Below are 17,227 nucleotides of genomic sequence, written 5' to 3'. Positions count from 1 at the left end.
GGGTGCCCAAGAATCTACAGTAAGAAATGCAGTTTTTGATGGTTTTAACAAGCTAATACAAAGGACTTTTTTCCTCCACTAGAAAGATTTCTTGAGAAATCTTTACCTACCATCGATTTTGCCAGTAGGTGGGGAAATGGGGCCAGCATGTAGACGACAATGGGCAGTGACTTAGTTGTAAAGCAGCATCTTAAACTGGTGACAACTGATCAAAGCCTGTTAACAAGAGTGTTCTCTCTGGAAAAGCAGTGTTTAATCTCTTAGGCTAAGCTTGCTTTCTTCACTTCCCCATTGACTGTCCATTTGGCTTCTGGTTGTAGTCAACCAAGCTCTGTTCATCTTCGAGTCATGTGGCTGACCCTGAGACATTTGATTGTAAGTGCTGAGTATTTGTAAGATCCCTTCCTAAGCCACAGAAAGCTCAGTGTGTTAGGTGCTCAGTCTTGTCTGACTCTTTGCGACACCATGGACTATAGCCTGCCAGGTTTCTCTGTCCATGGGATTTTCCAGGCAAGAATACTGGAGTGTGTTGCCATTTCCATCTCCATGGGATCTTCCTGACCCCTGAATCAAACTCAGATCTCCCACACTGCAGGCAGACTCTTTACCATCTGAAAGTGAAAGTGAAAGTGAAGTCGCTCAGTCGTGTCCGACTCCTTGTGACCCCATGGACCATAGCCTACCAGGCTCCTCCGTCCATGGGATTCTCCAGGCAAGAATACTGAAATGGGTTGCCATTACCATCTGAGCCACCAGGGAAATACAGCAAACTCAGAATGTGAGGTATTTGGGAACTTCTGGGTTCAGTTTTGTTTGTAAGTTCTCACTTGACCAGACCAAGCTAACTAGAGTCAAGATATGCACTGTTTTTCTACTCTAGGCTGACATATTCTGGAAAAGTTAATATAGGCTTGACCCCTGCCCCTCTCCCATAATACATAGGCTTACTTCTCTGTCCATCCTAGTAGGCTATGGGCAATACCTGGGAAGTACCTGAATCTTTTATTTTTTTATGCTTTCTTTTTAAAATTTAAATTATTTTATTTATTTTTCCAATCTTATTTACTTTTTTTTTAATTTTTAAATTTTTTTTTAATTTTATTTATTTTTTTTAAATTTTAAAATCTTTAATTCTTACATGAGTTCCCAAACATGAACCTCCCTCCCACCTCCCTCCCCATAACATCTCTCTGGGTCATCCCCATGCACCAGCCCCAAGCATGCTGTATCCTGCATCAGACATAGACTGGCGATTCGATTCTTACATGATAGTATACATGTTACAATGCCATTCTCCCAAATCATCCCACTCTCTCCCTCTCCCTCTGAGTCCAAAAGTCCGTTATACACATCTGTGTCTTTTTTGCTGTCTTGCATACAGGGTCGTCGTTGCCATCTTTCTAAATTCCATATATATGTGTTAGTATACTGTATTGATGTTTTTCTTTCTGGCTTACTTCACTCTGTATAATCAGCTCCAGTTTCATCCATCTCATCAGAACTGATTCAAATGAATTCTTTTTAATGGCTGAGTAATAGTCCATTGTGTATATGTACCACAGCTTTCATTTATCCATTCATCTGCTGATGGACATCTAGGTTGTTTCCATGTCCTGGCTATTATAAACAGTGCTGTGATGAACATTGGGGTACATGTGTCTCTTTCAATTCTGGTTTCCTCGGTGTGTATGCCCAGCAGTGGGATTGCTGGGTCATAAGGTAGTTCTATTTGCAATTTTTTAAGGAATCTCCACACTGTTCTCCATAGTGGCTGTACTAGTTTGCATTCCCACCAACAGTGTAGGAGGGTTCCCTTTTCTCCACACCCTCTCCAGCCTTTATTGCTTGCAGATTTTTGGATCGCAGCCATTCTGACTGGTGTGAAGTGGTACCTCATTGCGGTTTTGATGTGCATTTCTCTAATAATGAGTGATGTTGAGCATCTTTTCATGTGTTTGTTAGCCATCCGTATGTCTTCTTTGGAGAAAATGGGCCAAAGAACTTATTTACTTTTAATTGAAGGAAAATTGCTTCATGATATTGTATTGACCTATGCCATACATCACCATGAATCAGCCATAGGTATACACATGTCCCCTTCCCTCTTGAACTGAATCTGTACTTGCATTATCCTCAGAGCCTAGCACCTTACATAGAACTTAACAGATTCTTTAAACTCTGTTGAGCTGAAAAGACAAAGAGGGAGGAAACAAAAGGAGGACTGAAGGAAGTATGGAAGAAAAACAGGAAGAGAAGATAATGAAGGAACAGAAAAAGAGAAGAGGGGAAGGGAGGAATGCAGAAAAGTGAGACCAGGAAAGGAATGAGAAAGAATGGAGACACGTTTCATTTGTGGAGAATTTGGGAGTGTAATAGAGTCCCTCCTTTAACAAAAAATCAAGAATGTGGACTATCTTAATTGGCATTTTCTAGGTCGTAATCAATTCAGAATTAGGCGTCTTTGAGCAGACACGAAGAACTGTTTGTATTTGAGTATCAGGCACTGGTTTCTCAGATGTAGATTGAATTACCCTAGATTTTGTTTTATGTCACTTAAGAGGCTGCCTGCTGGGCTTCTGAAATAAAAACATTAACTGGATATCTTAGAATATTATTTTAAGCATGCAATTACTAATAACAGAGCTAAACACACCAAATGGGCGTCAGCAAAATACCACTGTGCTATTTATAGTTCAATCTAATCATACACTTTGTCACAATCCGTCAACACACTCTTCTCCTGGTGTCTATATATATATATATATATTTTTTTTCCCATTGGGAAATAAACTGGCTTGAGAGAGAGAGAACAATATCATTTGTTGCTTTCAGAAAATTAAACTCCTTTAAAACTGAGTACTCAGAAATCCTGTTATTTTGTTTGTTGGCTTTGGCATCTTCTTTCTAAAGTAAAACCTACCCCAAGCATGGTTCTTTAAACACAACTGAATTGGAGATCTATAAAATTGTTTAGACACCATGTGTAGAAAGCTGGGTAAGAGAGTGGTGTGTTAGAAAGACAGGGACATCATAAGTTTGGGTATTCATCCAGACCTGCTATGATCTTATGATCTCTGAGATGTCACTTCATTTCCCAGAAACTCAGATTTTCATCAGTAGATTGAGCAAATCTCTCAAATTCAGTTTATAAGAATTTACACCTGACAGTACCATACTATCAATTAACTGTACACACCCAGCTCTCTTTTTCAAAAGCTCTGTGCCCTTGGGCAATCACTTAAAATCTCTGATCTTTATTTTCACCACCATAAATTGGACATTATTGTAATACTTACTTCACATGGTTTTTGAGACAATTAAATGAGAAACTATATATAAAGCAGATAGCTGTTAACAGTGATTTTTGTTAATTACCCACCCCTGCCTGATGGGAAATAATCTATAATATTTACATTTGACTAAATGAAGAAAAAGAAAAGAAGCTAGAAGCAATAAATCTGCTACTTAAAAAATAGTGGCATCTTTCCTTTTCCAATATCACTGATCAAAGGGTACAAATTTGAAATACATAAGGCCAAAAGCTTCATAATTTTAATCACTGATAACCTACCTATTCCTACATTTTTGATGGTTGTATTCTTGAGGTTTATGCAGGAAAATGAGTTACTTAGATACAAGGATTGCAAAATGCACCAGTCATTTAACAAATGCACTGAGCTCATAGAATGCTGAGCATTCCTATGGTTTTGTTGGCTACCAGAGGGGTTTGCAACGTGTCCATGGTGATCATGAAGCACATCCCTGAGATAAAGTTTAAAAAGCATCATATCAACAAGTACAAATCAATGTCTTACGAAATATGTGCCTCAGTGCTAGAGGGATCCGTAGGAAAGCTTTCTTCCAAGCAGTAAGATTAACTAAAAAGACAGTAGTAGTATGCATAAAGAAAGACAAAGAAGACCAAAATTCAATTATAGAGCACTTAAGGCCAGACCAAGAAACAAGAAAGTAGGGTCTGTGAATGTTGAATTTCTTCTACTTTATAAAAAATTTATTGTAGACTTGTTTTATTTTAGATTCAAATGCAACAGTATTTTATCAATAGGTTCTGTATCTTATGTCCCTATCTAGAACCTCTTTGAACATGATCAAAAATGCATTTAAAAATTGTAAGTCAACATTATTGAGGTATAAATTATATATGATATAATGTACTCATTCAAAATTATTTTTAAAGAATACAAATCTCTTAAAAATAAGAATAACATTTATTTTTAGAAGTGTTTTCAGACTAATTTCAGTATAAGCAGAGATCCAAAAAATAAAAGATGAGAAAATAGAAGAAAATGGAACCGTTTGGAAGCCATATTGATTTTAGGAAAATGTCTTTATTTTTTTCCTTAACTTCTAAAGAGTATTTTTAGAAGTATAATCTGTGTCTTTCATTTCCATATTCCTATTCAGTATCGTATCTGAAGGGAGGAAAGTGAAAAGCTTTGTATTTTTTTCACTCTAAAAATTGGTCTTGAAAATTCAAGCCAATGTTGTGGAATTAGTGTTACTCTTGAACATCTCAGAACTTCTCTTTGAGGAAAATGCATGCATTTAATGTTATATATCCTCTTTGAGAAAAATAAATGGAATAATAATACAAAAATTATGTGAAGCAATTTGTTGTATAACAGTACCTGCACCAAAATCTGTCGACTTGTGACATAGGCCACATAAGATTGTACTGCAATGCCTAATACACACATGTGGGAGGCACTGACTCTGTGTTGGATGCCAGCAATGTCAATGTACTGTCCAAAACTAATTGGTTGGATTTTTTGAATCATCACGACTCACTCAGTTAGTGGGCTTGAGAGTGACGCAGAGCCATCACATCCGATACAAACTGTATAAGGTTGACTGGGTAAGTCAGTCGTTTTGTGTTGTAGCCCTTGGTCTATAATGGTTTGCTCACTGGCAAACTTAAAAACCCCTTTGTCTGATCATATAGTAGCTGGGATATAAAATAAAACCAATTATTTTAATTTGGTCTAATGTTGCTGCCTTTTTTGGGTACCAGTATATGTCAGCAAATCAGAATAGAATAAATAGTAGATATTTTATGGGAAGAATAAGTGTGTTTTCATTGTGTATTTGGGTACCTAACCCCTTAGGTGGCACAACTGAGGTGCTCAGTAAAAATCTGTGGAATGAATAAGTGGGTTAATGAATGAATTAGAGTTCAATGGTCAGTAGAAAATCTTTTCATTCATTACTTAAAACATACACAGAAAACCTATCCATTCAAAGAAGGGATCAATAACATCATTTATGTATGGTGAGATAAAGCCATTTTAGAAAACAAATAGTTATACTGATTTACTTAGTTTCACTCTTGTATAGTGAGTGGCAGAACTGAAGTTTTAGGAATCACATTAGGTCACAGGTGGGTCCTTCGAAACCAACTAGCTTTCAAAGATCCCTCACTTCAAAGTCAGTTTGGTACCTTGAAGATTATGTTTAATTTCCATTTGCCTGACATTTAGCCTACCTGTATATGACTTCTAATACCCTGCTTGTCCCCCAAGAGATAGGAAAGGATTACTATTGATGGAAATGGACCTGTTTTATAAAAGACTTGATTTGATAACTCTTAGAGTATCCTCTAAGAAGAAAAGTAAAATAATTCAGAGCATGAATAGGAACATTTGTGTCCAGAAATTAACTAAAATTTTAGCTTCGTGAATACCAGAGCTTGGATCAGTAGCTTTGACAATTTCAACTGTTATGTGTATGTGTATGTATGGGTATTTATGTTTGACATGAATAGCATCAACACAGCACTTGACTTTTGAATTGCACAATGGTCACTTAATGTCCAGGTACACGTGTCTTGATTTTTAAGGACTTACTTTGAAGTGTTGTATTTTATTCTGATGTATGCATTTGACTTTAACCCCTTACTATCTTACCATTCTTGCTGAAATGGCACAAATATAAGAGATCTCACTACTGTGTCTTCTAGTAAAGTTTCCACATGGATTTCTGGGAATATTAGTTGAAGTTCTAATCACAAATCTATGAGGATATATCACTCTGTATCTTGTTAAAGCCAGTCTTTGCACCTGTGTTCTTGAATCTGCCATACATAACAATTCACATCAGTCCCCTTACTGGCTTAGAACAACCTCTCAATCATTTCTGCTGCACCACTTAGAAAATATAATAATAACAATAAATGTTTATTTTTGTCTCTGCATAGCTAAATATGGTCATGGTAGCTAAAAAAATATCTAGTCATTCTTAATGCCTACCTTGTGAAGACCAATAAAGAAATCTATCCATTAGAATCCTTCTAAATTTCTATTGAACACAGTTATTTGTGTGGCAGGTATCCATACAATCATACAGTCAGGAGTTGTTGATTATACATGGAGTTTTATCTCCTTGAATGGAAGCTAAACATGCTTATGAAGATTAAATACCATATTCACTCATATGAGTATAAATAGTTTAAGCATTAAATGTGTGGTAGATTGCCCCAATATTAGTTATCTAATTACTTTCCTGACTTCTGATCATTCCTTTGTGTACAGACTCTGGCTACCACATGTTTGTGTTAGTGACTGTCTGGTGTGGTCTATATCTTGATTTGGATCATGGAGGCTGCTGAATTTGAAGCCCTTTATATATATATATATATGTTCATCAGAGGTGTTCCTCATACACTATCATACAGACATGTTTTAATTTTTATGTTGGGAATATTGAAGTGGAATGTCAGAACTCACAGATGTAATTGTCCTTGATCTAGGTCATTATGGGGATTTTCTTCTAGCTGCTGATGGGTTTTGTCCTGTTGAACTTCATTACCAGTTACCCTGATAATATTATGAATAGAGTCAGAAAAATATTTTTGAGTACTCCAAGTGGTCACCCTCATGAAGGAGAAGGGGTATGCACTATAAAGTGTGTGAGTTTTAATATCAATAATATTTATTTATACCGACAGCTTAAATAGATCTATAATAACATGAAGAGGAACATGCACTCTGCCAAAACACCTTCTGTAGCACATAAATGTCGGTCTATTGGCTTTAATGTTTGTCAGCATCTTGAGAGGCATTTATTGCTCCTCATACACTCCTTTATGATTCCCTTATTGATCAAGTAGTGATGCCTCCTGGACCAAGGACATGCTTCCCTATTTTTCAGTTAGGTGAAAAAAATGCCTTGTTTATTGCAGGTTTGGTTCAAGGAGATGACATGTGGGATTCTGAGAGATGCTGCTGCCCATGACGTGTTGGAATTATCATGATCTACTACCCAGTTTGGATTTCATCCAGTGGTCAAGAGCTTTGCATGGTAGACAGCAAGGGTTGGATTTTTAAAAGGAGTAAACCAGGTAAGATTTGATGGAGTCATCTGATCATTTATCATTTGTTTAGGCATTTCTAAGGGCTTTAGAGTGCTGCCAAAGTATATTGAATAATGTGTAACTTCTCTGTTTGCTTTCTAAGTTCACTCATCAGGTTGTTGAAGAATGGTGCTCCCTTGAATTCAGGATAATGGATATAGTAATCATTGAGTTCTTTTTTCTCAAGAGGAGGGGAGGGGTTGTTTTAAGATACACCTAAAGCAGACACGGATGATGGTTTAATGCTATAGCCCCAGATTGCAAGCTAAGGCGGTTTCCTCTTTAAGGAACTACTCTGAACTATAATGGAATAAGCAGTTGTACTTTTTGAAGGTCAAGTAGGGAAAGTGTTGCAGTTTATAGCATATGATCTTACATATATGCTTCAAAGTTATTCCAATTTAGAAGGTATACCATTATTTTGCCTTTTATTTTTGGAAAGTATTTATCATTCTAAATTCTGTTCATCCAAGTATTATTTGATATGGTAACATAATGACCTAGTGCATTGTGGCCTTTGGAATTTAAAATGTAATGCATGCTCTTATTCAACTAGCCTCTGCGACTTTTGTCTGTTTCATTCTGGAACCTCTTTTCAACTATCAGATCTTATCTTTCTCTTTAACTCTCTTCCTCCTATATAACATAATTAAAATTTGTTAGTAACAGTTACTTGGGGCAACTACCTTATTCCTATCTTCTGATTTTAAGACTAGCAGAGCTCTTATATCAAAATTTTATGAATCCCAAATCAAGATTTCCTTTAAGTTCAATTATCTAAACAAAAAAATATACGTAAATTTTAATCATTTAGAAAACTTGAACGCTTTAAGTTGGTGTTTTTTGTTTGTTTGTTTTTTAAAAATACAGCTTTTTATTTTCTGAAAATTAAGCAAATGGAACGCAGTTAATAAATTATAGGCTAAGATAATTATTAGGATATAAGAATTTTGATAGTGCTTGAAAATAATTGATTTTCTAAAGTTTTGTGCATATGTCTTCTCAATCTCCTAGTAACTTATTTGTCTGTGAGATGATATCCTGAAAGTCTGAGATTCAAATGAGTTATGGCTTTTGAATTTATTAGAAATAGTATAGACCACCAAACTCATGGCACAAATCCTTATTTGATGAACTGGGTTAGTGGGTAACTATTTGTCCTGTTTTGTGGCAAATTGGGTTAGCCGTATTTGGAAGGGTTCTGCAAGTCTGTAAATCAACAAGAAGGATGCATTTGTAGGATAAACCTCAACTAGTTTCATGCTTCATTACATTGTTATCTAGCAAAAAATTAGAGCAAGAACACTTCATGATAGGCTTCCATGTTCTTAAGCTTATTAGTCCAAAATAAATTTGATCCTAATTATGTTTATTTCAATATTTTCACTAAAATTGGGTTGTATGTTAAAACATCAGACTTAGAAGACAGACACAAAGGGGAGGGATGCAATTAAATCTATTTTTAAGGTCAATAATCATGTGTTAATGTAACTATTACAGAAAGAGCTCTTCTCTATTTGTGAGACAAGTGTTTTTATTCTTTAGAATATTTTTTTGAAATAAGTCATCAATATATAGAGAAAAGTGTACAGTAATACTTTTGATCTAAGAATCGTAAAGAAACATAACTTCTCTTAGAGAGCCCTTTAAAGTGAGTCCTGTTGATTGGATCTACTACTGCTGCTAAGTTGCGTCAGTCGTGTCCGACTCTGTGTGACCCCATGGATGGCAGCCCACCAGGCTCCCCCATCCCTGGGATTCTCCAGGCAAGAACACTGGAGTGGGTTGCCATTTCCTTCTCCAATGCATGAAAGTGAAAAGTGAAAGTGAAGTCGCTCAGTCGTGTTCGAGTCTTCGCAACCCCATAGACTGCAGCCTACCAGGCTCCTCTGTCCATAGGAGTTTCCAGGCAAGAGTATTGGAGTGGGTCACCAGTGCCTTCTCCAGACTGGATATACAGAGATAATAAATTCCACAGTTCTATATAAAAATGAAAACTTTGGAAGTGACCTCTGGACATAAAAGATTTGACAGTGAATTCAAATATTTTCCCAGTTAAAGGTTGACTCTTTTAAAATGAACAGAAGCTGTATACATTATGGATTTATACTTATATTAGTTTGAAATTTGTTTTCGCTCTCTGTTGTAAGAATGGCAGTTGCTTTTTTTTTTTTTTTTTTATGGTGATGCTTGTCAGCTTCTCCATAAAGTTAAAAGAATGTCAAGGCTTGTGAATTCTGTTCTTGGAAGTCTGTAAAAAAAAATCGTAAAATTTTGCACTGTTCCTTAGCCTAAAAGGAATTTTTCTTTCTTAAAGCATTTTAACGGAGAAGGCAATGGCACCCCACTCCAGTACTCTTGCCTGGAAAATCCCATGGGCAGAGGAGCCTGGTGGGCTGCAGTCCATGGGGTCGCGAAGAGTCGGACACGACTGAGCGACTTCACTTTCACTTTTCACTTTCATGCATTGGAGAAGGAAATGGCAACCCACTCCAGTGTTCTTGCCTGGAGAATTCCAGGGATGGGAGAGCCTGGTGGGCTGCTGTCTCTGGGGTTGCACAGAGTCAGACACAACTGAAGCAACTTAGCAGCAGCAGCAGCAGCAAGCATTTTTAAAGTAAAAGTTTACCTAATCTCATTGTTACATTACTGAATGCTTGTACAGAGAAGCAATATTAAGCTATAAAGACAGGCTATAAAAGGTTAGATTTTGCAAAGCACTTCTGATAATAGCATGCCCCCTGTAATGGAATTTGTAGTCTCCAAGGTGGTTCATGGAAAGCATTTAAGCCCTACCTGTGTAGGCAATGTGTCCTTTAGCCTCTGCAGATAGTGTGAACATTCTCACCTGTGCCACCATTCTTATTCTGAGGTCTTCTGAAAATAAAATTTTAAGACTTCAAGGTGGCAGCTGTTTCCATCTCGAGAAGCCTCATATGAATGTTACTTATTTTTTGCTACAAGTTTACTTACTCTCCAAGCATGTTTTGAGTGTCAAGTGAAAGCCTTAGGCACTCAGTCATGTCTGAATCCTTTCAACCCCATTAATTATAGCCCACCAGGCTCCTCTGTCCATGGAATTCTCCAGGCAAGAATACTAGAATGGGTAGCCATTCCCTTCTCCAGGGGATCATCCCAGCCCAGGGAATGAACCCAGGTCTCCCGCATTGCAGGAAGATTCTTTACAGTCTGAGCCACCTGGAAGCCCTTTGAACCTCAACCACACGTAAAACAGGATGAGGCCAGAAACAAATCAGGGATCCTCCCAGCCCTGTCCTCAAATAGTTCACACAGAGTAAAACAGACACTAAATGGCTCACTCCAGGCGAAATGAACTAAAGAGTTTAATGGCGCATTTCAAGCAAAATTCTCTAGAAACTGAAATGAAGGATTGTTAAAACTGATAGGAGTATTAAAAGGTCTTCGAGGCTTAAGAGATACCTCAGCTGCATAGTTGGAAAGTGAGGAGAATTTTAATTGATAGGAAATGTGTATTAAGGCATTCTAGGGGCAAATATGGCAAAGTCACCACGGTGTAAAAGTAAATGTTATGCTTGGAGAATGGAAGCTGGATACTGGAGGACAGGGGTGAATGCAGAAAGAGGTGGGGCATACAGGTCGGGGCTGGACTGTAGTGTTCTGCATGCGTGGCTATCTTGGATAAAAATATGAAAGTAATGTATAATGCAATCTGTAAGAAAAGAATTCTCATAGAGTGTAGGGGGACAAGCAGGGAAAATATGTGCAGAGAAAAGAGATAAACTGAAACCATTGAGCTCCCTGAGTGCAGAAAGTTATGGTTTCAAGTCTGCTGTATCACCAGTGCCTGCCGGTCATCGATTCTGTTAGTCTCTATTAAATGCTGACTAAATTGAACGCCTCTTGCTGATAATCCATAAACCTCTAACTTTGCAGTTTTTCCTGCTTTAAAAATGGTATGCGAACTCTTCATCAAAGGATGAAAAGAATTTAACTTACATGGTTTTCATCACATACAAGAGTACACACACACACTCACATACACTCTCTCTCTCTCTCTCTCCCCACTCCCCCCCAATATGTGCTTGAAATTAAACCTCAGATCCTGTTCCTGAAATTTATGCTTCAATTAAGATGGGGGCAGCGGCTTCCCTCTTTAATTTCCCTTTTGAGACTTTTCTCTCTCAGGCTTTATCCTTCCCTTCATCGTTTTATCGTTGCATCAATCACTGTTTCACTCCTTGGGAACACAGGAGGCATGGCAGGCACATTTTTATGGCTGGAAAGCAAACCTACCCTACTTGGCCCAGACTGCTTACTTACACCTAATTAAGTAATTCTGCTGAAAGTATCACGTCCTTTCCATCACAGGGCACATTTGGTCAAAATAATAGGGGACACTTTAAAGCTATGGAAAATAACTGGGGAAGGGAGCCTGAAGAAGACACAAAGCAAGTGAAAAGAAGCTGCAGCCCAACAGTCTTTGACACAACCCTTTAATGAGCCTGGGTGCATTAACACCTCTGCTGTAGGAAAGTCCTACCTCATAGCATCACTTTCCCGCCAATTATTTCACATAACATTACTGTTGCTATACAGCTCCCCAGTCATACACCGAATTCAGTGCATTTTGTATGACTGAATTAGCTATCTTTCAAAGAAGTTCTCTTATGGTCTGGGGGGAAAAAAAAAGAATTTCTTTCTAAATATGCCTACTTAAGGAAATAAGGATATGATTTACTTGTTACTAGAGTCTTTGTCTTTTTTTTTAGGATCTTATTTCCAGAGCCACATTCAATAAACTTATCTGCTGAGTGAATGAAGGAATATCAAAACTTGGGCTTCAAATCAAATTCATAACTTCAGTGTCTTTACGAGTTGGAAATCTCTCTCTCTTGTTAGTGGAACCATTGGTATTTGAATTTTTTGTCCACTGTTACATCAAGGGCATCTTAGTGCTTCATGTTTTAAATACTGCCAGTATTTAGTAACAGATCTTTTTCAATCACCCGGTGACATGGAATAGTACCCAAAGTCTAGGGGTTTGGAGGATTTAGTCTGACAGTAAGAAGCAAGAAAAAAAGAGAAAAACATTTACTAAATATCTCTTTGCCTTTATAAGTATGGTTCTCTTTTACAAGCTATCACAGACTTTGCATTTTTATTTTTTATGGATTTCAAATGCGAGGGAGAAAGAAGTAAGCTCCTTCTGTGCTCTTGGGTGTGGACTTCTCTGGGTAGAAATCACTGGAAACTGCCATGCTAGCAAGCTACCCTCTTCTACTTTGAGGAGGCAGATTATAGCTAATTGTGGCTGTAAATATTCTATCATATTTATCGGCATTGACTTTAAGAGCTGGCTTTGAATCTGAACTCTGACACTTAACAGTCGTATCATCCTCTACAGATTATTTATTATCTCAGAACTTTGATTTCCAATAGGAAGTATAAAGTTATCAGTAGGGTTCCACGGGCTATCATGAGGATTAAATGAGATCATGCTCTAAGACACTCAGCAGAATATTTGATACATTGTAAATATGCTAATAATGCTATTGCTCTGATTGAGGATACTCCCACATGGCGCTAGTGATAAAGAACCCACTTGCCAACTCTGGAGATGCAAGAGACGAGGCTTCGATCCCTGGGTTGGGACAATCCCCTCGAGGAGGGCATGGCAACTCACTCCAGTATTCTTGCCTGGAGAATCCCATGGACAGAGGAGCCTGGCGGGCTACAGTCCGTGGGGTTACAAAGAGTCAAACACAACTGAGCAGCTAACACACACAAAGTCCTTTGTATAAAGTGGCGTAGAACAGTGAAATGTCATCCACTACTGATTGGACCCACAAATGTGGAAGCCCTGTTGTATCCTACAATAGCAAACTGATTGTCCTTATCTGTTGACATGATTCTCTATTTGGGAATACTTCTTTAATACACACTCATAAAGACTGTCTTTAGAGGACCCTGCCATTAACCATTAACCCATGCCTTTAACTTCTTATTATATGAGTTTTATAAGAGAGATAGCCATGAATTTCAAAATGAAAATTTAGAATTAAAACTACATTTTACACAGTACAATAATACTTCAAAGCTTAATTATCATGATTAATCTTACAACCAGACTAGGTGATTAGTGGGGATAAATGCTAGGCAGTTTCATGAATTTCTGGTTCAGTGCTTTGTAGGCTGTTGGTTTTGAGTGACCCTGGCTGTGTCAGTAAAAGGCAGAATCCAGATCATCAGCTGAGGCACGAAGGAAGACAGTGTCAATGAGAAAGCAGCAGTGGGATGTGGGAAATGAGTCAACCAAGGGCAAATAAAACCAGGCTTTGGCAGAAGGGCCTTTTAAGATTGGACTGTGGGTGTCGGCAGCAAGCCAGGACTGGAAAGCAGCTCATTTTCCATCAGCAGCTCGCTGTTGCCCTCAGTGAGGGGCAGGGGAAGTCCACGGTGGAGAGAGAAGGAATTTAGGGAGGCACGGTGGTGACGGAAGGAGCAGTGAAGCGATGGACTGCGGAGTTAACTGGCAAGTTGAGGGGAGCCCTGCCAGGAGTTGACAGCTTGACAAAATGTGTGCAAGAGGGTTTGGACTGAGTGGTAGGAAATCCCTGAGTTGTCGGGCGGGGGATCATTTCATTAGAAAGGATTTATTCATCCTGAGTATAAGATTTAGCATGAAATTAAGATGCTGCTGGAGACAGTCTTTACAAAGTCCCTTCTGCAGAAATGGGAACGGAAGGATAACCAAGACTCAGATACACCATGTCTCTTCCTGTTGAATCCAGCAGTGACAGCGGCAATGAAATAATGGCAACCACCCTAAGTTGAATGTTTAGATCAATACAGGTAATTTATATCAGTAACCCTGCAGTGTAGACAAAACTACATGTATATTCAAGATGAAAAAACTGAGACTTGGGAAGGGTAGTAATTGACCCAAGCTCACACAGCTAATGTGTGTCAGGGTGAGTTTTTCCTCCAAGATCTCCTCTTTATAAACATGAGTGAGTTTTCCATTATATTATTATCCTAATTTTCAGTTCTTAAACTAACACTCCAATCCCTATGCCTTTATACATAAGTGCGAATTTGCTCTAGTGTATAAGAAGTTTTTATAATATTGTGTAATTTCCTTCTTGTTACATGTGTGTGCATTTTGCTTTTCCATTAATTTGAAAGTGATTTGAGAGGTAGAAACCAGAGTGTTTCATTTTACAGAGGGCCTGTTCCTACTGGTGCTATGATAGGCCCTGATTCTGAACGAATATTTGCTGATGATAATGTCAATAACAAACTGCCCCTTTTCAACAAAGGTGAATATATATACACACTTCACATATATTTCTTAGCATAGATGTTGTATAGATAAAGTCATATACCTATAACTTATTGAATGACCATATTAAAATCATTTGAATAATATTTTGTTTCATCTATATAAGATTTTCTTTCCCAGAACAGAGCATTTACATGGATTGATTTAAATGGATTGTTTTCTAACATGTATTCTATGGAAAAGTGGGCCTGGAGGTATGTGTTCCTTGTATGAAGAGTTTTGTAGCCAAATGCATTTGCAGGTGTCTTATTTGTGATAAGATCTGGCACGAAAAGAAAGACTTTAGGTTTGCCTACCACGTGGGCCACATTTTTCCTTGAATGGAGGATTATTGATAAGCAGAGGAAAGTGAATGGTTTTGAGCCACCTTTTCCCCCAGATGACAATTCTGGTGTTAGGAACACAGACCTTGGACAGATGAATGCTCATTCTCTATCTCTCTGTCTTCCTCTTTTTTCTCTTCTTTTCCTCTTCCTTTTTTCCCCTTTCCTCTCTCCTTCCACTTTCTCTTTCTTTTCCTTTCTCCTCTTCTCCTCCTCCCAGCCTCACATTCTCATATTCACTTCTCTCCTCTCTATCCCCCTTGCCTGAAGAACATGCTAACATTTCTTTCTTTGGGTTTCTCCACATTTCAATTAAAACAGATCATTATGTCCAGTAACATCCCTTCTCTAGATATGTTGTGTCTGTGCGTAGGTGTTAGTCACCCAGTCGTGTCTGACTCTATGTGACCTCATGGACTATATAGCTCACCAGACTTCTCTGTCCTTGGGATTCTCCAGGCAAGAATACTGCAGTGGTTTGCCATGCCCTCCTCCAGGAGCTCTTCCTGACCCAGGGATTGAACCCGGGTCTCCTGCATTGCAGGTGGACTCTACCATCTGAGCCACAAGGGAAGCCTAGATATGTTACTCCCATCATTGAAGTTATCATTTTTTTCATCTGTTCAAGCAAAACCTGGACATGTTCTCCCTCTCCTTGCTAATGATAAGAGAGACATTATAATTTTAAGGCAACTCCTATAGACAGAGTGCTTTTTACCAGGAAATTACTTTTTCTAGGGTAACCTCACTTTCACACTCTTGGTAGTAGATAGAATTCCAGGCACAGGCTACATTTTACACATTCAAAATGCAGCCTAATTATGAAGCCAAAGGCAATTATTGTCAGACTCCATTATTAGCACCATCAGTAGGAGATTTTTGCTAGTCTTTTTTGCAGGGGCACTGGGCCTGGTGAAGCAGTCTCAATTTCAGTCACTTTCCTTTCCACATATGTTACAGACTGTCTCTCCCAATTTCTTTAAATGTCATAGCTTAGTGGCTTACAGCCTCAACTTCCATTAGTGTCTTATAATACTCTATAATAGAAAATAATCTGAAAACTTATATATATGCCATACATATGAGCTTCCCTGGTAGCTCAGATGGTAAAGAATCTGCCTGCAATGCAGAGGACCCTGGTTTGATCCCTGGGTCAGGAAGATCCCCTGGAGAAAGAAATGGCAACCCACTCCAGTATTCTTGCCTGGAGAATCCCATGAACCGAGGAGCCTGGCAGGCTAAAGTCCATGGGATTGCAAAGAGTCAGATCTGACTGAATGACTGAGAAACAATAACATATACGTTTTTAGATTATTTTCCATTATAGGTTATACAGATATATGTAACTGAATCACTTTGCTAGGCATCTGAAACTAAATGCAGTGTTGTAAATCTCTACTCTTAAATGTTAGCTTTGTCTTCAAGGAGTTTATGATCCCAGTGACAAGCAGAGCAGATATGCAATATTATCAAAAAAGGAAAAAGGTAGTACTTTTAAGTGTCAGGCAAGAACCTGGGTGGATGAGAAGAACTGCAGAGATTCAGAGGAAGAAAGTCATGGTGGACCCGAAACCTCGGGGAAGCTTCATGAAGGAGATGAACCAGAGCTGAGCCTCAAAGAAAGAGTAGGAATTCTATTACTAAAAGCTGAAGCTGAAGCTCCAGTACTCTGGAAGACCCTGATGCTGGGAAAGATTGAGGGCAAGATGAAAAGGGGGTGACAGAAAATAAGGTGATTGGATGACATCACTGACTCAATGGACATGAGTTTGAGCAAACTCAGGGAGATAGTGAAGGTCAGAGAAACGTAGTGTGCTGCAGTTCCTGGAGTCTGAACAAAAACAAAAGCAAAAGCAGGGACTTCCCTGGCAGCCCCGTGGTTAAGACTCCGTGCTTCTAATGCAAGGGGTGTGGGTCCAATCTCCGGTCAAGAAACTAAGATCCCACATGTGGTGAGGTCAAAAATAGATAAATAAATAAAGATGCACATGATTTGTGTCGGCCAGATGAGGAGGGGCATCTAAGCAATAAAGTATAGTTAGTTCACCAATTAAAAGTCTCTCTGGTATTTGGCCTCCTTACAAAAAGAAAAGCAAAAGCAAGCACCAGCGTGTTTTTCCCATACCCTTGACAATATACTGGGGAGTTCTCCATGATCAGACTTCCTATCTTGTGAGATTCACACACTTCGTATGTATCACACTTCCTTAT

The 17,227-nt window shown here is 38.4% G+C and overlaps 1 protein-coding gene across 1 annotated transcript in view; it reads left to right on the top strand.

Moving 5' to 3' along the window:
• LINGO2 (leucine rich repeat and Ig domain containing 2) overlaps positions 1-17,227 on the top strand; it is a 1,426,386-nt gene that overhangs the window by 1,050,791 nt on the left and 358,368 nt on the right. Inside the window, exon 6 of the mRNA XM_069574164.1 lies at positions 7,199-7,357. The gene's annotated coding sequence lies outside the window, so the exon portion shown is untranslated. The remainder of the gene's footprint in view (positions 1-7,198; positions 7,358-17,227) is intronic.

The sequence above is a fragment of the Ovis canadensis genome, chromosome 2 (assembly GCF_042477335.2).
Source record: "Ovis canadensis isolate MfBH-ARS-UI-01 breed Bighorn chromosome 2, ARS-UI_OviCan_v2, whole genome shotgun sequence".
Lineage (NCBI taxonomy): Eukaryota > Metazoa > Chordata > Mammalia > Artiodactyla > Bovidae > Ovis > Ovis canadensis.
This window is presented reverse-complemented; position numbering and strand designations above follow the sequence as displayed.